The sequence below is a fragment of the Rhea pennata genome, chromosome 5 (assembly GCF_028389875.1).
Source record: "Rhea pennata isolate bPtePen1 chromosome 5, bPtePen1.pri, whole genome shotgun sequence".
Classification (NCBI taxonomy): Eukaryota; Metazoa; Chordata; class Aves; order Rheiformes; family Rheidae; genus Rhea; species Rhea pennata.
The window spans coordinates 29,708,640-29,732,279 of NC_084667.1; positions in this window are offsets into that span (position 1 = coordinate 29,708,640).

Below are 23,640 nucleotides of genomic sequence, written 5' to 3' on the forward strand. Positions count from 1 at the left end.
ACAATTTTTCCATAACATCTAGTGTGGATATCCCTTCCATTTAGCAGTATAGAAAAGGCAAGGGATCACAACCATTTGTTTGAAAACCTATTTTTCTAATCATAAGCCTGTATTTGCCTAATCAGTTTGCTACTAATGCTACAAATTCACAGAGCATAGTAGGAAATCAATACAGATTAAAACTCTCTACTGTTTCCCATTGACTTGAGGTGCGTCTTGGCTCCTAGATTCTTAAGTCACCTTTTGAAAACACTCATTAAGTTCTAAAGAATCTAGCAAAAGTCACCTACTATCTTAAAAGGACACCCAGCTTTTTCTTTTTATTGTATAACTAAAATTATTTAACCTGATATTTACACAGTGCCATCTAGAAATCAATCATATTTGTACTTGCTGTGGTACATGAAAAATGTAGTTTAATTCTAGGAAAAAAAATCTAGCTTATCTCTAAAAAAAGAATACAAGAAAATAAAACTAGAATACCTTTATGACATTGTCATCTGTGAAAATAGATTTTTAAAATAATGTGTTTTCTTCATATTACCTATCCAAACGCAATGATATTGCATCAATTCCCATCAGAATAAAAAATAACAAAGAAAGTACCAAAACTTACGGATCATGTTGGAGAGTGTAATATGAAAGAAATGCAATTGTCTTGTTACTATCATAACACTTATTACCATTAATGATGAGAATAAAGTCTTAAAAATTCAGATATTTATGGACTGCCACAGCAACATTTAGATCCAGCAAATCCCACCACAGATGGTGGTTGGCAATTACAGAGTAACTTGCCTCTCTGGAAAGTTTGCTTCCAACTTTATCAGTTAGAGATGGGTGATGTTCTAAAGCATGATGGTTATACTCATTACCAAGCTCTTGTTCATCTATTCTATAAATTTTACCTTACCTACATTCTTAGCATTCTAACAATTCACAGCTTTTTATTCTTGACATTTTTTTTATTAAAAAAAAAGTGAAAATATGATGGTGTAACTGATTCAAATATACAGCAATAGACCAAATCTTTCTAACAATCCAGGGTATGTAATTGTGTTCTGTTTTTATGCTAAGTTCCCCATTCCTACATTCTAATTAAATGACATATCTACCTGTCGTTCTATTATAATATTTCTAGAAGTGATTATAAAATAAAAATATTTTTAATCACTGCCATTTCTTCTGGTTCTTTCTTCTGGATCCCTTTTTTTCCTCAGAGTAAACTCTCTGACACCTCTGACTGCTTGAGTGAGGCTACAGAACAGACCGGAAAGAATTACAGTCTTGCTGAGAGTCAATGAGAATGACTACAATTCTATATTTTGGTCAAGTATTTGACTTCTTATAATTTTACAACAGCATAACTCTCATGCTTGCTAAAACAAGCAATAGGGAAAGACACCATCTGTCCTGGGCTGCCATCAGGCTGCTTTCCCCATCTATACTGAAGGATTGAGACCTGATGCTCATATCACGTCCTTATGATTCCATGGCTCAACTAGGCCTTAACTATTATGCAAGATACTTCATCAGGAAAGGGTGAATCTCTTCAGAAAAGTTCAGGCATCCTTTCAAATGCATGTCTTAAAAATTCTGAAACTGGTTTGGTGCTTAATCTGCAAGAAAGGACAATACTTTATATCCAAAACTCAAGAAAGGTTGGAAAATTCAGCTGTGAGCATCATTATCAATGACTAACCATGTGATCAATAACCTAAACACACTGCTGTACTGAAATAGTACATGTAACAGTTCTGTGAAGAAGGCTCTGAATTAGTCGTGTTACGATATGAAGATGACAGTAAATCCCAGGTATCAATACTTGTATAAGGCCCATTACTTGCTAACACAATTCAGTTGTCTTCTTAGATGTTAAGAAACAGACACTCAAGATATTCAAAACTGTCTTTTCCTCTACTAAGTTCTTAGGAGAATACTGTTTTTTGAAGTAGGATTCAGTGAAGACAACATATGCTGCTTGCTTAAAATATGCAAACCCTCTGACTACTAGTATGACTTACTCTTACATGGGACAACAAAATCACTTGAGCAGGAGTCAAGGAAGCATAATTACCAATGTCCTCTCTCAAAAGTGAGCTCCATCAGAATAGAAATGTTATTCAGGTTAATAATCAGGGTTAACTTTCACAATATCTCTCTACGCCCGTTCTGTAATTTGAAAAGAGGATGTCAACTCTTTACCATCTCCAGGTGAAAAGCCATTTCAACTTGAAGAAGAATGACAAACACTAGCAAACTCTTTTGCGGTTTAAAAACTCCTGTCTATGCGCATTACTCTTTCACAGCAAAAAATCCTCTGTTTTGCTCTGTACACAAGGCTGCAGCTAATTACAAGAACAGACAGATGCTGAGTAGCCTTAAGGCTTTCCCTGCCACCACAGTGAGTCTGTGCTCTAGTCAACAAGCAGGTAGTGAGTGAACTCAAATTTTATCTGACAAGGCAGCAGATCCCATCACCTAGGGTTAGAATACAGACAAGCAACTCCGTGCTCAAAAGTAAAGACAGAAAATTTTCAAGCAGATTGTTTCTGACAGAAATCATATCACAGCCGCACTTTCTGACAAAGTCTACGCGAATGAAACTATACACTTTCTGTTTCCCATCTTCCCCTTTAAGAAAAAACCAGTATTTTGAAGGTACATTGAAGGTGACAGCTCAATGCACAATGGTTAGCAAGTTCTTATAAGCTTGTTTTCTCTTTGGAGGTATTAAGAAACAGCTACTGCTTATCTATGTGATAGCATAAGATTGTCCCACTTTATTCTAATCATTTGTAGTTTCCTAAACACTTGAAACTTGTTTATACATGTAAGATATCAGTTTCACAATAAAATCTATTGTCATGAATTAGCTTTACAAAACTATGTGGAAGCTTTAGAGAACTCACTTCTCCTGAAACAAGAAATTTTGCAAAAAGATACAACTTGGCTATATCATTTCCATTGTAAAATAAACTTTTTTTTCTTTTTTTTTCTTTCTCTCTCTCTCTCTCTCTTTTTTTTTTTTTTTTTTTTTTTTTTTTTGAGATACATCAATTGAATCCTATACTTGGCTACTAGCTTTAGAATTTAGAATGCAGTTTTTGCCTTTCCTCTACAGTATCCATGAGCTCCAGGTGAATGCATGCTTTAAATGTAGCAAATCTCAGCAAAGTAACAGTTCTCCTGATTTCCACTCAGAAAGTATGGAACTGATCTAGATTGATTTGATTGTTTTACTATGAGTAATGTCAAAACAAGACAGAAGAGATATAATGTTCAATGGAGCACATCAGATTTTATGTACATAGGTTCTAGCAGTGCTACAGATTTTGACCTGCAAGCTGGGCATTAGCTCCCAATGGTCCATGAAAACCCATAGGGAAGTTTTTGGTCTTTCCTGACTAGAACTACAAATACCATTTTCTTTTGCAGAAGGCCAGTATTTTCCAACCTTAAAAATTAAATTGGGAATGCAAAGCAAGTTTCCTTACCCTGTGTCTTCATTAAGGCATTGAAGGCAAATGAGGCATTCATTTCTAATCCTTCCTTTAAGCAGAAAGGGAAATACAGACTAACAATTACCACAGATGAAATAAAGATGATTGTAAATTGGATAAATAAGAAGTATCAAGCATTACAGACAGAGCATGTTCACCCTTTGTCAAGGTTTTTTTGGACTCCGGACCCTTGTTAAATTTCTCTTCCTCCCTTCAATATTTTCTGCTAAAGATATTAATGATTTTGTTCAACACCGTAGATTTGCAGCAATCATCTCTACCTTTGTCATCACAGAAATGACTATTGCAATACAATTAATTTGAGGTTCTATTAGAAAATTAGTGGTGTGGAATATGGAAAATCTACTTGAGTATCTTCATGTTGGAGCGAGTAGGGGACTTTAGTATTCCCCTACTGCCAGCACTCTTCAACTGAACTCTGCAAGACCTAGTGAATATAAAAAAACACATAGCTTGGGATGAGATACCTTGTACATTGGAACAAGGCAATAACTTAAATTATATTGTTTTTAAAATTACTTAGATCTTTTTTATAATAGTCTAAGATAGATATTTATAGGGTCTACAGTTAAGATATTATAATAGAAGGTCCCAATTATATGGCTCTTCAAGAAATTTCATTTATTAAGTCAATGGTTTGGTTTACTAGCGCACGCTTTATTACCATGCAGAGAGATCATTTTTTATTGATGGAATTTTATCCTGTTCCAACCTAAAATGTTTTATAGAGAAATTACGTTCCACGTTAACATTAATTATTTGTCCTTAGAAGTGTAGTTAATGTAATTGTGTTTACTAAACATAGGTTTATCATATTACAGCTATTTTACTCAGCTTCTTCAAAGGTAAAGTTGATTGATAGAGTAAAAGCAGTGTCATACAGTTTATGAACAATTTAAAAGCGGTTATAGTTTGATAGGCATATTACACATAGATTTTAGCGTCCTACCTGAGGTTATAAAAGACCCACTCACTCCGCTTTTTCTTTAAAATGCAGTCTGAAGTAGCAAAAACAGAAAGAGGGTCATTTACAATAGCAATATATTCTCTTGCCAAGTTCTTTCCTAATTTATCAGACAAACTCTCTGGATCTTCACCAGGAAATTCAACAGTCTGAAAGGTGAGGGATGAGATGTGCTTAAAACAAAAGACTGTGAAGAACAGAATCTTTACAGCTTTCATATTAAAGAAAATGAACAAGAAAATCACACCCACAAAAATTAACCAAAATCTTGATGACTTCAGAACTCACTTTGGTACCTCAAACTTGATATACAGTTTAATTCATTCAGGCAGACCCTACACTTGAGAGCACTTAGGGTCTGGACCTTTCAAATTGAATGAATGATTGGATGACTTATTCTAATAATAATAATAATCTCTTTCTATAATCAAATGAGCTGCCTGATCTCTATGAAATCATTCTATCATGAGCGCTCGAATATCATGAAGTCTTCTTGATTAATGTGACCAGCCAGGAAGTCAATGTTCTCAGAAGGATGAAAATTACAACAGAAGTGAAAATTACAGTGAAATTACAAAAGAAAATTACTGCTATGGCTCAGTGACTCAGATACTCTGAGGTTACTCCAAACATACAGTAGGATTAAAAATCTGCTTCAGACATTAGTTTCTCTTCTACTTTGTCATCCTGATCCTTGGAAGAGAAGTTAGTAATTCTGCCCTCCTTTGACACATGGACAGTTATTTTAGGAAGCCATTGGGCAGTGGTGCAAGTCAGATCCTTTATGTCTTTGAGAGAGGGTGTCTCCAACTTTGGCAGTTAGGAGCATTTTGTAGAAACTGAGCAAAGATTACATATATTTGGTAGGAGTATACAATACCATTCTTTCCTCACATGTCAAAATCTAATATATAGTTCTCTAATGATAACAGGAAGAAAAATATATATTCATCCAATCTTTTCTTCTCTGACTTCAAAGGACAGGTTCTGATTAAGATTTCCACAAGGACTGGATCTTTGCCTGGTCAGTCTACCACTACTGAAGCTCACCACAATCTGGACTGGTATGTATTTGAAGAAAATTGTAGTGCTGTATTGAATAACACAGTCTGGCAAGTTTCCTAAAATTCACTGGTTGGAGTCCCTGTTAACTTGAACTTTTTTAATGTCAGGAGGACAATATTCGGTGCGAAGATCATGCTTTATCAAATCCATGGATATTTTCCTCTATGTTAGATTCAAAGCTCTCTATAACTACAAGATCTATGTTCTTGTCAAATTCGTCAAACAGATAAAAGTTTACAGATTGGGGATGAACAGATAACAGTAAGAAGCCTGAAAATAGTTTTCTTTTCATTTTCAAATATATTTTATAGTATATTTGTACATATTCTTAAAATATAATCATCATCTTGGAATTCTAAAGAGAAACCATAGAGATGGAGACCCATATTTTAAAAAATATCTGGCTGTCTCACTGTAAAACAGAAATGGAAGAATTCTAACAAATAACTTAGAGAACAGTCCACAGCTTGCTCTTGCCAAAAAGAAAAAGTAGGTTAGGCTTGGGAGGAATTTTCCATTTACCTGGATGCATATGCATGCAGTCCCAATACATAACTGCTTTTAAAATACTTTCAGGAATTGTTGTCTCATCACCACTTTTATGTTTTGTGCCTGCTGAAAACTACCGATTCTAAATGACTTTTTGCCAGTTGCATTCATCTGCTTTCTTGATCTCTGGTCTTTTCTGTTGACCCACAAGAGCTAGATGGAATAAAAGAATCTTTCTGGAATTTGTTCATATTGAATTCTGTGGATTGTCTAGAAGTATGCCTGTATCTTCTTTTCTTGTAAAAAACAACTGAGGAAATAATTAGTGTTTACCACAAAATCAGTGTGAAAGCATAGGAACAAATGGCAAATATCATATATTAAAGTATGATGCATTTATGAAAACAATAAAATAAATGACTAAAGAACCAATTTGCAAACATGCAGAAAAATATGTGGTATAGATTTTCATTATACTGTAGATACAGTATGACAAATATTTCTGAAGGACTCCTTAGAAATTTTTACTATTGCATATCATCATGGCAGTAAGAGAGACTTACTATAGCTGTCTCATTATTCCAAATGAAGATGATGTTGCATATCAAGGAATATCATACTTTTAAAGTTAGAAATACTAAATATAAGAATCTGAATGCTGAAACAATTGATTGGAGACTTCCTAGGAAACTGCTGACAGTGAATTAAGGATAAACAGTTGTCTGAATAGTATCTTTGGATTGCCTAAGGGCCCCGGAGGTGGGCTATGACACAAGCTATAAAGCAACACAACTGGGTCAGTGCAGGTACTCATGAGATCTAAAATAAAATTTTTAAAAGTACTCTGTATGGTGGGGAACTTCTCTGTACATGAACATCTTATTTAAGGATGATACAGTCTCCTCATAAATGGTTAGTTCAGGATGTTGTCTCTGCAGGTGAAAATATACATGATTTATCTCTTAATTTGTTGGTAAATTCCTTGTTTCAAATACTTCAATGGCCAATTTCCTTTGCAGGCTACAGAATAATTTTTTTTCCTTCTATTTGTACAAGAAGAAAACCACAAGGACCAGAAGAGAGTCTTTTGATTCTACTACAGATAATTCCACTATCTTTTTATTTATCATACTACTTACGTGTTAATTTCAGTGTAACAAATGAAAGATACTAATTTTTTTTTCTCTGCTCTTTCTATGTAGTCTGTTGCTAGTCAGTCTACACTATGAAAGGATTTTTTCGTGCATCAGGTGCTTACAAGGGCAGGAACTTTGCTTTGGTACACATTTTGTAAAGTGCTATGTGCTGAAGTGCTTTAAAAAATAAACACCACTAGTATGCTTCATTTAACATATCTAAAAATATGTTTTCCCCAAGGAACAGGAGCCATAAACTCTGTACCTGGTCACAAGACTGACAAAGTATAATGCACAGACAAAATGAGGAATGCCTCTGTATCTCACTGTCCATTGGTATGGTCTATGGCTCCTGCTCAAAGCTCCAACATCCTGGAAACTTATTATTTTGGTATTCGAAAAATAATACTGTGCTTCATGTATCTAAACAAAGCAGTAGCCATTTTGAAATAAAGTCATTGTGAAATAAAAAAGCTATTTTATCTGGCTTTTTTCCTGAGCAGTCCTATGTTAAAAAAACAAAATTGGAACATTTAGAAATTCGTTTTTTAGTCCTCTACTTGGTAAATCAAGGAAAAATACATATAGGAATGTAAAAGGCAAAAATCATAGAGCTAGTATATGTTGTGTATAGAGATAATTGCCTATATACTTTTCTGGTAGAGAGTATGTCAAAAAACAGTATTGTTAAAACATACTTTCCAGTTTCCTTAGCTTATCATTGGCATTATTTGTTGCTACTTCATGTGCTCTCCTTCAGGGCACTCTGCATTGGCAGAAGCCTGCTGTTCATTTTATGAACGTAAGATTCTCTGCGTAGCCTCTCCTGAAGAAAGTTTGATCATCACTGACAGTTACCCTGCTGCTCTCAAAAATGCCTAAAGGAGAGCTGAGAGGCAGATAACTCACAAAGTCATTTCTATAAATGATGGCCACAAATTCTACTTCTCTAGAAACATGTGAGCAGTTCAACATTTTCAAAAGTAATGTAGCTTTTGTATAAGAAAGGCAATATTTTCTTGTTCATCATTAATTCTGCAACACAAAATTGCTTTTGTTAAAAATTGGTCAAGCTTCAGATTTACCTGGTGACAGGTAATTCCCACCCTCCCCCAAATGCACTTCTCTCAGAAGTGTTTCCTCTATTTAAACAGTATGTTTCTTAGGAGAAATTTCCCCTATTTCAGACACCATGTAGTCAGGTATTTGCAATAACCCAGATCCTCTTACTTATTCAGAGGATACTCCATGTTTAAAATAAATATTCAAGAACATAGCTAAGCTAATGAACAGTGATGCACAAAGGCATTTCAGTTATGCAAGGTATCTTCCACTCACCCTGAGGCATACTTAGGACTCCCAATTACTCTTGATGGGAGGACAGCAGAGAAAGAGAGTTTTTGAAAAAAAGAGATTAGAGGAATCACCAAGAGGCTTCCCTGAGAAGTCTTCTAAATTGGGCATGGATTCTCCATGAAGAACCATTCACTAGGACACAGCAGTAAATTTCTAGTTCAGGTCTCGAAGTACGTCACATGTGCTCTACCCTATTGCTATGTTTGTTTTGTTTACTAATTTCAAAAGGAATTGCAACACACTAACATCTTTTGAAGAAGGCAAAGCCCGTTTGTATCTTCAGTCTCAGGAAGCAACAGATTAATAATGTAGAGAACAGAAGAGAGAAGCAGAATATATGAAAAATTTTCCCAGGCCAGTCAAAATACTAAACATTTGAACATCTTAGGGATACTGTGTCTGGCCTCTTTCTCACTGGCTACGAAAATTATTTTGTTCACTGTTCTTCTTCCAAGATTGCTAACATCCTGTGCACTGCACAACTGATACGCTTAAGCATTTGTTTAAAATAGATGTTACTGCAATTTTACAAATTTAACAGAAAAGCAAAGAATTAAAAATTATTTTCCCTAACCTCAAAAAAAACTCTTGGCTCTTGGGCATCTTTCTAATGAATTAAGTTTTTTTGTTGTTGTTAAACATGCTTTTTTAGTCACATTAAAAATTGTTTCTTGGTAATAATAGGTTTTCAACAAAAGAAAAAATGAAGCATTTTGTTGCTCATCAACTGCTGTTTTTTTCCCTCTTTTTGTCTCCAGCTGATCATGTTATTACTTGTTTAATTTTTCCTTTTTTCTTTCGATCTTCCTTCCCTCCAGGTGCTTCAGTACTAATTTTCAATTCCTCTGTTTTGTGCTAGAATTATCAAGTAGAATTTGTTTCCATCACGTGTAGAGGTTTTGCCTATTTATTATTGCTATTCTGAATTAAACTACTCTTATCAGATTATTGTTATTCCTCTTAGGGTGTTGTTTATTGCATAAATATACATGAGATTAACGTGTAGTTGAACAGAGCCTCATTTTACAGTATAATTTCAGTTTTCTATCTATTGATTACTATCTCAAGAAAACATACAATCAGTTCAAAATCAATATATTGTTGGAATTTATATTAAAGAATAATTATGACATTAACATTTACTGTCTTTCTGAATTTGCTTGTAGGTTTTAAGAATGGGAGCAAATAATTTTTCTGACTTTGCAAATATTTGTTGCAGGTGATACACAGGTTAGAGATAATATTAATGTAAAGTAAACATCACAAACAAGCAAATATGGAATGTAAAACAAACTACACTGGGAATATGGCAAATACAGCTACTTTTTGTAAAGCCAATTTCAGTCCCATAGAAATGGGAAGATCCATACAGGGGCCAATTCTTTAGCTTATGTCCAAGCCTACATATGTAAACTTCCTGCCATTCCATACTTCAGCCAGTAACAAGGTACTACTCTGCCGTATTATAATGGTCTAGCAGAACTTTCAGCACTTTTTCCATTTCACAAGTGATGTTAGTCATGGACTAAACATTCCCACTATATTTCAATTGCTCTTAAAATTGTACGAGTAATTAAATATTTCTTTTATCAAATGTATTCTCCTAGATGCGTTGATAACAAACTGTTTATGTAGAAACTATCAGATTTTCCAATAAGCTTTCGTTGTATTTTGTTACTTATTGTTGCGAAGCCACATTCACTAAGCAGCTGTTAGAACTTACTGGTTAATTCCATGAGTTCAGTGATTGAAATACTAGAGTATGTTTGACATCAGTGAGAACCATACACACAAATTTCAGGATACAACCAGACCATTTGTACAGATACAAGTTTTTATAATTGGGAAGCTACACAGAGACTGAAAAAAAACCTGCTCAAAGAGAAACACTGAATTTATATCCTTATGCTGATTTTACACTTCAAGTAACAGCTTAACATTTTCTAATTTATAAATACGTGATAAGCATTAGGGAGGTATGTATACATATATATGTATATCTGTATTTCTTATACCTTTCAAAAATGTATGTGTGTGTCTATCTATACAGATAGAAAAGACACAGACATTTCCTTTATCTTTCAATTTTTTGCTTTGAGAATAATCTGTTGATAACTACAATTCTATTTGGTTTTGTTACTATTTCCTGCTTGCTTTGGGCAGTTTTGTCTTTAAGAGACCTGCTGATATCTCAATCACTTCCCTTTTGTATGGTCAAGACTCAAAGAAATGCAATAATTTCTGCAAGTAGAGAATGTCCCTAAAGCAATGAGAATAGGAGGACTTAGCAAAATGCAGCTAAAAAAACCCCAGACAAATAGGATGTGGACTTATGAGATAGATAAATTTGCATACCCATATCATCCGCATACTATAATCTATACCAAGATACCAAAAATTGAATCAGCGCTGCTTTTTAGGCCAAATGCTATGACCATCACATTAAATGACTGGTTTTTGCAGAGTTGCTTTTATACTTTTTAGAAAATTATAAAAGTAAGAATTAGATTGATAAAAACCTAACTTGGCTACAGATATTTAAAGTTCAAAGAAACAGTTAAAAGTCTTAATTTAGAAATTCCACTACAATATGAATATATTTTTAGATAATCTACTTCAAGCTCAAGAATAACTGAAGTTAATAGGATTTCACTGATATAAAAATGCTGTAATAGAATTCACGCTCCTCTATTTCTGTTACTTTTCTTAGCATTACTGAGTTTTAAGACAGCTACCTAGGTTCCTGTACCATAAAAGGACTAGCATTAGCCTGCTAATTTCTCTGTATGTTTTTTCAGCTTTTCCATTGAGGAAATCACTTTGCAATACTGAGAAAGATATGAGTCTATAAAAAACATTAGTCCTAAGCCTCAGAACTAGCAACTTCAAAAAAAAATATACGTATTATACTTCTTGGTATCCTTGACTAAGGATACTATAACAGTCAACTGCAGTCAGACTAACTGAATTTTTAAAACTAGATTAAATCATATATCACTCTGGATTGACTTTACCCATCATTTCTTAATGGATCAAGGTTTACACTGACTCACAAAGCAGTAGAAACAGTAGGCAAGGCCAGCTGCACAAAAGGCCCAACTTCATGGACAGGAATCCCCTTTTGGTCTACAATGGGGCTCCTGCTTTGGGCTGAATAGTGGCAGGAAACAAACGAGTTCAAGTCTGCCATTATTCTACACAGGATTCAAATCAAAATACAATTATGTTCTCATTGTATGTAATCCTCAATCTTTTCTCCTCTGCCAGCCTTCATAGGACATGGGGTATCCTTTACTGAAAAAGACAACATATAATGATAATGTATTTATGACATTTAAATGGTTCAATTATTTTCATCCCAGTAGCTTTGAGAGAAAAAAGTATGAAGCTCCACGAAATGATATAACTCCTAGGAATTATTACAATGCTTGTGCATTACTATTAATCCTATCCTATTAGATGATACTGTATCTTTTCATAATGAAGATTAAATGCAGCAGAAACTACATAATGGTAGAACTGCTGTAGATCAAATTGAGTCTACCATAAGAAAAATGATCACTGATCCCAAGACGTTATGGAATAGTAAACTTAAGAAATTGTGTCACTTCTCAAGTTTATGTGACTATGATTATTTAATTTTCCTTTGTGCATGCTCAAGTATAGCTGTTATGTGACTACACATGAGAGAACCTGAAATTAATTTGTCTGTATAAGATCAGTGACTGTACAAATTCTTATGAAAACTAACATGCCATGACAATAGTAATTTTGATAAAATTACAGCAAGAACTGCAATTCTCTGCCATCTGGCTGTCTCATCATAACTACTTTGATGTGCTTTTTATTACTTATTTACTTACTTCAACTACTTCTTCAGTTGTTTTAGATCTTACAAGTATTAACCACAGAACAACATTAAAGTATCTCTAAAGTTTAATATATCAACACCTTACAAAAAATAAAAATAATCAGCAATCATTCTTAAATTAATAAAGTCCTAAAAATAATACATCTATGAAAAGCAGACACATTCCTTATTTTAAAATGCAAATATATATATCAGCCTTCAGAGTATTCTGATCAATTTCCTCTCAAGCCTGAAAGAACTGTCATTTTCTGTTCACCTTCCTATATAATACCTTTCAATTAAAGTTTGGAATTAAATTAAATATTTTCTTAATATACAGAGACAATTACAGACTAATAGAGAAGTATATCTAGGCATATTTTTATAAATAAGAAACCCATTTACTTGAGGTCAGGGTATCAGTACGTGCTTTCTAATTCAGTCATATTTATTCTAAGCCAAATCATCTCTTTGGTGGCTTATGAATACTAATTAGCTACATTTTTTTTTTTAATAACAGGTGGAGAATGTTGAGGAAGGTCAAATACTGCCTCTATCTTCCCACTACAAATTCATTTGCCTGATAAAGGTGCTGATCTGAAAATACAGAACTTTTTTGTAATTTTATATTAAAATGTTTCAGATTCAGATTCCTGAGACAAAAACCAGCACGCCCAAAGCTTAAGGAATCACTTTCATCTTCCAAGAGATACTGATATTTTCAATATCCATTACAAAATTATTAGTTCACAAGATGCAGTATAGTTCAAAATGTATTTACTGTATATTAAGTATCACCTACTTACAAGCACTTAGTACATGCCAGTTTTACAGAAATACCAAACATCTGAAACCTAAGGCTAAAAAAGAATTTAATTGCAGAAGCTAAGCTTGATACTACTGACCTAATAGCAACCCAAATCTGGTTGGTAGCAATGAATCACTAAATTATGTACTTTGATGTACAGACTTGCTGTACTTTTTAATACTTGAGAAGTACATAGATACTACCTGATAAGAGTCATTTAAATACAAAGAATGCATTTTGTTAGATAAATAGATTCAGTGCAATTTCCTGCAACAAGTGAATCATGGAACCTGCAGTCAGATCTGGCATTGCTGACATTCCTGTCACCCCTAACAATCCAGCAGGAAGGTTATGAAGGGTAAAATACTGGTACCACAAAAGTCAAGGGCTAACCTGCATCAATTTTGAATGATTTCACCCATGACCCCATAAGGCCCCCTTCTGCTTTGAAGTAGTGGTCACATCCTCACCTGTAGTAAATTCAGTTCATTGAATCAGTCGACTTCAGTGAAACTAAGAATTTATATCAGGTTGGAATGTGAGATCTGCATCTCCATGTCAACACTATAAGGTCTGTAGCAGTGGAAGACTACTAATGATGTCCTTACTGTAGAACAACTGTGAAGCTGAAAGTCTATAATGCTGTCAATTCAGCACCTTACATGAGCTCTAAATTCTCACAGAGAATTAAATTTAAAAAGAAAACAGACAGTGCTGCCATCAAAAACTCCTCCACAAAACAGCTTAACTATAATTCACTGGGAGCTAATTTCAGTCATTGCTAATACATGCTGGGTCGAAAATTAGTGTCAAACAACAAAATGGCATGATTTTTTAAAAGCATTTGGATTCAAGTTTCAAATATTCTCAGGTTACCAGTATTCAGATTTCCAGATTCAAATCTCAGCTACGGAATTACACAGGCTATTCCTAAGTTAAAAAAAAAATGTATAGGAAAGTGGAATTTATTGTCTGATTGCAATAATCAGAGCAATGAAAATGATGGCTATACAATCACAGAATCACAGAATGGTTGCAGTTGGAAGGGACCTCTGGAGATCATCTAGTCCAACCTCCCTGCTCAGCAGGGTCACCTAGAGCATGTTAGACAGGGTTGCATCCAGGCGGGCCTTGAAGATCTCCAGAGAAGGAGGCTCCACAGCCTCTCTGGGTTCTGTCACTCTTATCCAGTGTTCTGTCACTCTCACAGTAAAAAAGTTTTTCCTCATATTCAGGAGGAATATACAATACATTTATTGACCACATTTTATATACACCGGCATCTGTACATAAAACAGATGTACAGGAGGATGTTAAATCCACAAGCCAATCCACAAGTTAAAGGAACTAATAATAATTTCATTTGTAACTTTCTAAGACCCTCTGAATGTGAGACCTTTTAAATTCATATATAATACCAATATTGTTACACCATATGAAAACTGTCATAACATTCTCAACTCCAAAGTTTAGGTGTAATCTTTATTGGGCTTTTTACTCTCCTCCAAGCATAGTGCAGAAGGATAAATACTCATTAGGCAAGAAGTCAATAATGTTAATATTCTAAACAAATTATTTGTTAAGTGAATTTTTGTTATGAAAATAATAATTACAAGGCAAAAACCTCCAAACAACTATCCTGGGACAAAACTATGGCTTAGAAGATAATGCATGTAGCCAGCAGGGATTGAAATGTGCAGGATTTCCTGTTCATTAACTCACTGGAAAATCTGAAAATCAGTTTATTCATTAGGGGAGGAGAGTGTGGAGAGAAGAATCTTATTGCCATCACTCCTTGAACATAACACACACAGAACTTCCAGCACAATATTAAAAGGAAGGAGATAAATGTGCATCTGATCAGCAATGCCATTAGTAGCAGGTATCACTTTGGTGATCAGGAGCATACCGTGGATAGCAAAAATAATGGGAAGACAGAATTCTGAATTAAAAAAAAAAAAAAAAAATCTCGCCCAAGACACAGAAAACTCTAACCACATGTGGCTGTTTTTAATAACATAAAACAATTCCCTAAAACGGTAACTGTGATGTAGCTAGAATGTGAAAGGCATGTTTTCTTTTTAACTCATGCATTCTTCTGAAATCCTGAGGTCTGAGTAAACTGCAGCATCCCCAATAACCCTTTGGATGCAAGGAAAGCTTACACTGACAATCCGCAGAGCAGCTATGTTAAATAACTACCGCTTACTACTGAAATCCCAGAGAGGAATCATTTTTCTTTACACGTCTGCATGAGGAATTTTATTCACAGTGTTTCCACTTGAGAGAAACCTGACAAAATGAAGCACCCTTACTGAACAGGATAGTAATTTTCATAAAATGCACAGTCAAACTGGTAAAGACAAAATCATCTAAATTCTCCAATTTTTACTTCAATTTAAAATAAAATAATATGAAATACAGTCATTGTGGGTATCTTGAAATAAGAAACATTTTACAGGTACTAACACCAGTAAGTAATGTATATGAATAATTTTTTCTGGCAATTTTGAACTGCTTGTCTTTCATAGGATTTCTTATGGCTATTTACATTTTCACTCAGTGAAAATCAATTACCTTCCTGCAATAAGCCTCATTTGCTACCTTTGAGTATAATAGAAACACCATTAGGATGATGACATTACCCAAAAGAAGGGCACCACACAGTTGGTAGACATAAATTAAGGACCCTTTCACATATGCATTAGAAATACTGCTGTGACTGAAATATGCATAAAATCTGTATCTATTAGAGCTATTAGTGTGCTCTGGTGATGATTTTGAAGGAGGAGGGGGAGACTGTGATCTACTACTTTGACAAAATTATGTATTTCCTTTTTTTCTCAGTATGTGCCACTGATGCAATAAGCACAGGCCCCCAGCTGAGCTGCATTTGGAAATGCCACTGAGCATGGTCTACGCGCTTCACTTCCCTTTGCTGAAGCAAGACACTGTCAGGAATAGAGTGCATGTGTGCCGCCAAGCCCGCTCCTCCTTCATCACCCTGACCTCCGCTGTTCTGCGGATGTATGCCTGGGTGAAGACACCACTCATGTGGAAAACAGCTCCTGCAGATCAATTCATAGGATTTAGGGACATTTAACTCCCATCAAGACTACATCATCTTATTGATATTTTAAGACTAACTTACCACTGAACATTAATAGGACTAACAAGGAGCTGTGCATTTACTAACGGGAAAAAAATCTCAAAACCTAATTTAAGGTTTCCCCCATTGGAGTCTCGTTGAAAAGAGCAAACTACTTCTAAACACCACTATTTTTATCTGTGTTCTTATGAGCTTAAGTAAAAGAAAATTATAACACATTATGATAATGTATTGAGTATTAGAAGTGTATAATGTGATTTTCTCCTTCCTACTTCCACGTTCATTTGACATACCAATGAGCCCATTATGAATAAGGATAATATTATAACACTGTCTCTCTTATAAAAAGATTATTGATCACATTTGTCAAGCACTGATTAAAAGAAAAGTTCTTGGTATCTTCTTTTATGAACATACCATTAAAACTATTTCAATTCTGCCAGTACTTAGGAACACCAGGTTATATGCTTGCACTTACAAATTGAAAATTAAGATAATCTTAGTCCTACAGCAGGTGTTATATTGACAGTGATATTAATATAGAAAAATATACATCAGACATCCAACATAAATGTATAAAAAACTGCTTGATTAACAGACAAATATTTAATATGCAGAAGGATCATCCAAGACTGCTGACCAGTCCATAATGGAAAACCATGTTAGCAACATAGCAAAAGATGTAACCCAGGGCTCCTCTAACTTATCCCACTATAAAGTAGGCAAATATAGTGGATGGATTTGAGAAGAGAACCAGACTTAGGAACCGTTTTCTGTAGACAGAAATTCCACATTCTTCCATATTGCACTTCTACACACTGTACAAATCAGAGGGAGTATTCCTACACAGTACTTGATATTGAGCACTCCAGCATAATCAAGCAAAGCAAATGTGTGCATCTGAAAAGTACCACTAAACTCAGACATTAATGCTATTCATTTAACTAGATTCATAGAGGTTTTACTTGATTTGAAAACAATGCTAATAATCTTGCAATATAAAGCCCATATATCAATACAGAGGTTTGTAACCTTTTCAAATGTAACATTAATTCATGGGGTTAAAAAAAGAGGGGGAGTGGGTCCTAGAATTCAAATTATTTATACAATTATTTTTATTAAGTGGCCATTAAATCCTGCACTATTGGTGTTATTCATATATTCAAAATCACACTGGAATAAAACTAAATTGTAGTAGTTCAGAGGTAATTTTTCTTCTCACATTTTATTTAATTCTTCTATTATGCATAAAAATAATTATTGTTTATGCTGGCTACATATTATTTCCAACTAAACTTGGAAGTACAATGAAGTGTTACGTAGTTTTAATAACAATGCAGTAAGGAAATGACCTCTTCTCTATTTTTCCAAGAAAAAGACATAATAGAAAGTAAGTGTATAAAACGGTCTTATGTTATATATCTTGTCTTAAAAACAGTAACTGGTGCAGGGATGCTCATATCTCTAGGCATTTACATTGCTACAACGTAAAAACAGAAATATGCAGAAGGGATGTGGCTTCAGATTAATCATTTATACACTATACATTTCACAAGGATAAAGGTCATAACAGTTCAGCAAACCATTTCCATCAACATTTTAGATAAGAAGATTATATGATACACAGAATTTTCATTTGAACTAATGGGACAATATATGCAAGGTATTTTAGCATTCTGGCAAATTATCTGTCTGAATGAAGATAACATTACAGTGTAAAATATACCAGTCCTTTATATATACAAACTAGAAGAGCACAATGAAGCATTATTTAATTTTTTTCATTGTCTTAAATACATTTTTTTTAAAACTACTTGAAACTTTATTTCATTTTAAAGTACACATAAAAGTGTACCTATTCAAACTCTAAGCTTAAAGATTTTTTTGAATGTATTCCACAGAGGTTTTTTTAAAGGACAATTAAACAAAATATAAAATGAAAGTCCTTTTGGAAATAAATTTAAGAATGTAATTATAATAAATTGGAATTATAATCAATTCCACTCTATTGAGAACTTATGCATCAGAGTATAAAACTACAGCAAGTGCTAAGTATATTTTTCTTCCTCTGTTAATGAATTGTTCTGACCTTTATCATATAAACGTAGGTGAAGAGGAACATTTTTTACTTTCCTGTTTTTCTGCTCTTTTACATCTGATTATTTTCAATGTTTAATACAATACTTGATAGAACTATTGATGGTTTTCAATTTATAAATTACATAATCCAACACAGAATCAAGGGAATCATTTTTTTGTGTGAAAAATTCTCTCTCTACATTGAAACCCAGGACCATATGAAACAGACGCCTTCTTTTCCTTGCTTCCCTTTCAGCCCAGCCTCTTATTCCCCAAAATGATCGAATTTTACTAAGTGCTGGGAAAAGGAGATTATAATCTTATTATACTAACCCTAAGATAAAACTACGGGGTGTGCTTACGTATTTGGTGTTGTTAGCTTACTGTTGCCTCATGCTAATAGTCAGATAAAAAAACAGAATGGAATCAAAAAGGGGCCTCATCCCTCTTCATCTGACTGCCACTTATCTATTGCATTTTGAAGATCTATGCCCAGTTCCTCGAATTCAGTCAAGCTATACTACAGAACAGGGGTATAATGATGAAGTAGTCGTGATACAAGTACCCAATGTGCCAAGCAATGTTGGAAGCCCATTAAGAATAAATTTCAACTGCTCTACAACTGTTTTACACCACCAGACTAAGCTACAGCAGAAAGAGGAGGACCGAGCTCTTGGCTTTTAGCTTTAATATGATAATACTGTAAATTCTTGTAAGGTAAAAATTAGGTTTTTACTATACAAAGTGTCATCTACAGTCTACAGAAAAAGAGTATTTGGGAAAATAAAACTACACAATTAACAGTTAGGAAGTTAAGGCTGAATATGTATTCTCACTATCAGCTCTTCTGCTTTATACTGACCAATATTAAGCTGCACTCATGGTGAGTAAGACAAAGTCCTCCCAATCCATTGAAACACATACACAGTAGGTTTGGTCCAGATGTTTCCTAAGTCACATATTATCGTACATTTTTCTGGCCCTTCAAATGTGCTGGAGTATTTGGATTCCAGGAGATTACACTGGTAGTTCTAGAAGTCTGCTACTGCTTATCTGACTGCAGTATTTCCAAAACATTATATCCTCAAGAATCTCTTTGAGAGGCTGTAAATAGAAAGGGATCCTTATAGCAATATTTCATACTACCCTTTCCATTTTTGCACGTCAGCATACAGCAACTCATCACTGAGTTTTAGTTTGACTGGACAGTATGGAGATACTTCTGCACTGTTCACCTATATTTCTTATCCCTGTTAGACCAGATATGCTACCAGGATAGATTTCATACCTACATGAAAAAAAAAAGTTTCTGTTCTTTGGTGAGGCTTACACCTCTGAGGAACATTACCTTATTCACTATATTCTCTTATTATCTTATAGTATTATCTTATAGTAACTAACTCCAGTTGCCCAGTGAAGAATGAAATACTGCCATAACAGAAAGCCCTATGGAAATTTCAGTCAATTGCTGTCAGAAGAGCAAATCCCATTTCAGGTATTAGGAAAGGAGTATTGAACAACAAAAAAATATCCCTATATCACTGTATAAATCCATGAAGAATCAGTATCTTGAAAGACACAAGCAGTTCTGTTTCCCTCGTCTGAAAAAATCTATAGCAAAACTAGAAAAAGTGCAAAGAGGGGCAACAAGTATGATCAAAGGTTTCTGGACAATGAACAATAAAGTAGAATATGATTCTTTAGCTTGGAAAGAGATGATAGGCATCTATTAAATCAGCATGGAGAAGTGACAGAGGGATGACTCTTTGACTATTCACTATCTCTTTTAATATAAGAAGTAGGTGGTTATCAATTGAAGTAAGCGGTTATGGGTTTCAAAACACAAAGGAAGCACTTCTTAATAAAGGTTTGATTAACCTGCAGAATAACTTGACATATAATGTTGTAGATACTGAAAGATTAAACGAGTTCAAACATCAATCAAATAAATTCTAGGAGAAAAAGAAATATCTTGGGATTTTAAAAATCCATACTACTTTCATTATGTAGCTAAATCTTTTTAACAATTAATTTCAACAATATGAAACAGAGGCAAAGACATACATGCTCTAACACATGACTCTTACGTTCTTTTGAATCAATTCTACTATGCTGCCTATGCATTCATTTGTATACCCTGTAAGACACTTTATTATTTTAATGGATAGGAATAATCAGAACTGTGACTGTGAAAAAACACCCCTCAGAAAACTAAAAAAAAAAAAAATACAAATTATCTTCAGCTTCCTCAAAACATATGTACATTGTGCAGTTCAAGAGACTGTCATGGTATGGTTATCTGATGTTCAGAGCATTAATAGGATGATGGTACTTGTTCCTGGGTCAGTGAACAAGTTAAAGCTGCCTAAAGACAGATTCAAGCTTCAGGAGAAATATTTAAAAGGAAGAGGGTTTTGCCTATTTTTTCAGAAGAGGAAAATGGTTAGGTTTGACTAGTCCCTCTCTCTATTTCATCTTTGCATGCTCACTGCTTTCTGTCTCAGTATAGCTGTGCTAGTAATATTCTTGCCTTCAGGCCAGAAGGTCAGGGGTTGAAGGAAAACATTAAAACTTAGGCTCTAATTCAGTGATGACATGGAGGCACAGTGCTAGTAGGGAGACAGCAGCCACGCTGTCAAAGGTGTCGTCTTTGGATGAGGCACTGAACAGAGGTCCCTAGTGGCAAAGTCAAACGAAAAAGGAATAAAAGCTGCAATGTGAATAGTATATTTTAAAAACAACTTTTGTAGAATTCAGAAAGCCAGCTAAAGTTCCGATGGGAGTTTGTTATTTAGCTAACAAAAATTTATTTTACATCCATCTTAGGGATTTATGGAGGTTCTATAATAGAAAAATCTTTCTAGTTTAGTTTCATATGCTATCAATTCACCTTAAGAATGCATTATTATAAAATCTGTATCTTACTTAAAATCACACAGTTTTGTTTAATAGAAGTCAAGGATTATCATTTTGAGTGAAAATTATCTTATTTTTGCTTTTTGCAACCCTAGTAGAAGTGGATATTAACTGTTAAATTTTAAAATTTTAATTTCTCTTCTTTGGGTTGGCAGTGGGTTGTTAATTAAGAAGTGCTTGAGTTTGTAAGAAAATTATTTAAAAATTTGGAGTGTGCAACTTGATCTAATATGAATGAATACAATGAACAATAAATTCATGTCAGAATCTCCAAATTGTTATCTGAAAGCCAAAAATGAGTAGTATTAACTGAAGTCCATAATACTAAGTTGAACGAAGAAAAAACATGGATGAAATACATAAGCATCAAATACACCAGTAATCATTATTGCTGGTATGTGTTAAGAAAGATATACAGTAAGTAGAGGAGTGCATGATATACAGAGGCACAGTGCATGATGACACTTAAGAGGGAACTTAAGAACTTGTCAGGGGAAGACAACAAAAAGGCAATAAAAAAAATGTTCAGAACAAGAATGAACCTAATCAACAGAAACAATGAGACATATGCTACTTACTGGGAATACATCTTCCGTAACTTCAAATTTTATTTCCCTGGAAAGTTTACAGTCTTCAGGTGTCGTCATATTTTGAAAATATCCCCATACATCCCAGAAAAACTTCAATTAAATTTTAAAATTTGGTTTAGAGGATTGTAGTTGGTATTTACAAGTCCTTGCTTGCTCATGAAGATACGATGGTCTGCAGATGCACATACATTTTGTATAGCATTGCAAAATATGGTCCCTGTGCCATCATCTCCAAAATGACAAAATAAAGGGAATGAGCAACTGAAGGAACAACACAACCTGCAGGACACTGGATAACTCCAGGATGCTAGTAACTCCTGCAGGATGCTGAGGTTCTTTTCTGATCATGTAAGGTGAAAAATGTCCCTGACTCTACAGGCACCTCTATTACATGCACACTCACCTATACACCCTGAAATTCCAACACGTACACACACTTACATATTTTTAACAGATAAGCTAATTTTAATTAAAAGATGACATTGTATATCTGGCGAATCTTTAAGTGTCAGACTTGTGGATTCCTTTTTTTTTTTTTAAGACATCATGTATTAACTTGTAAACACAATTCCATATTCTAATGATCAAACAAAAATGCACCTTAAAGCATTATTTAACCTTTTATAGTCCCAGAACTCAAGAGTGCACACTATGAACAGCTGTAATGACCTGGACCAACAAAAAAAGAAATGTTGAAATCTTTTAAGTAACTTGGTGGAAATCTAAGATACTATATTGATAAAAGTTAAAAAAAAACGTAATGATGTATTCCTGTTATTGTGTAACAAGTACCTCAAATCTAGAGCAGTGATGAGACGAGAGAAAACTCAGATCCTGAAATCTGACTAGCAGGGGCTAAGAGATTGTATAACCCACATATGAAAGAAAAGATTACAGTGAGATTTGTATGTCATTGGTTTTCCTCCCTGCTAGCCTCCCTGTTTCTTGCCATTCACAACCATTTCCATCATCTACAGATGGACAGAGGAGCAGGGGACAACACATAACTACAAATTCATCTCTATTATTGTTGCAGAAGCCTAGAGTCACACTTCAACAAGTGTATCAAGCTAATTTTCTTGTCTTTTCTTGGGAGTGTGAATATTGGCTGTATATTTGTCACTTTTATCTTTGTCAGTGGGTTTTATGCTCAATATAATGAGATAAGTGTGCAGAGAAAACAACATTTCTCAGTTTTAATATCCCAGGACTATTCAGTAACACCAGGATTATTGGCATGAAGCTTTCTTTCGAGGTTCTTCTGTCACGTGCTTATTCTAAGTCAGTCAGATCCTCCCCATTTCATATTCACTGCCATTTTCTAACTAAAATGGACAATATATCAATTTACCTTTAAAAGTCTCAGGATTTCCACACACGCCCTGCCTTCTCACAAAAGAAGAAAATAATTTCATGTATTGCATTTAAAAGTAAATCTTAGAAGACAGTCAGCCTAATTCTTCAAATAAAATAATTTCACCATGACTTCCAGAAATACATAGTTTTAGCAAGAAACCAGGATTATGCAGCTACTGTTCAATCTATTATTAATTACTTTGCCATGTTACTACTCAGGGTACTTTTCATTTTTTAAAGCTTTATTAAATTTTATTTGGATTACATGAGCATACATACATGCACACACACATGCGCGCGTATGTGCATGCCTTCACTTCAAGCAAACATTAGAAGAAAAATCCTTCCCTTCTCTCTTCACTCTTACATATAATAAGCTACAAACATCACTTCACCTA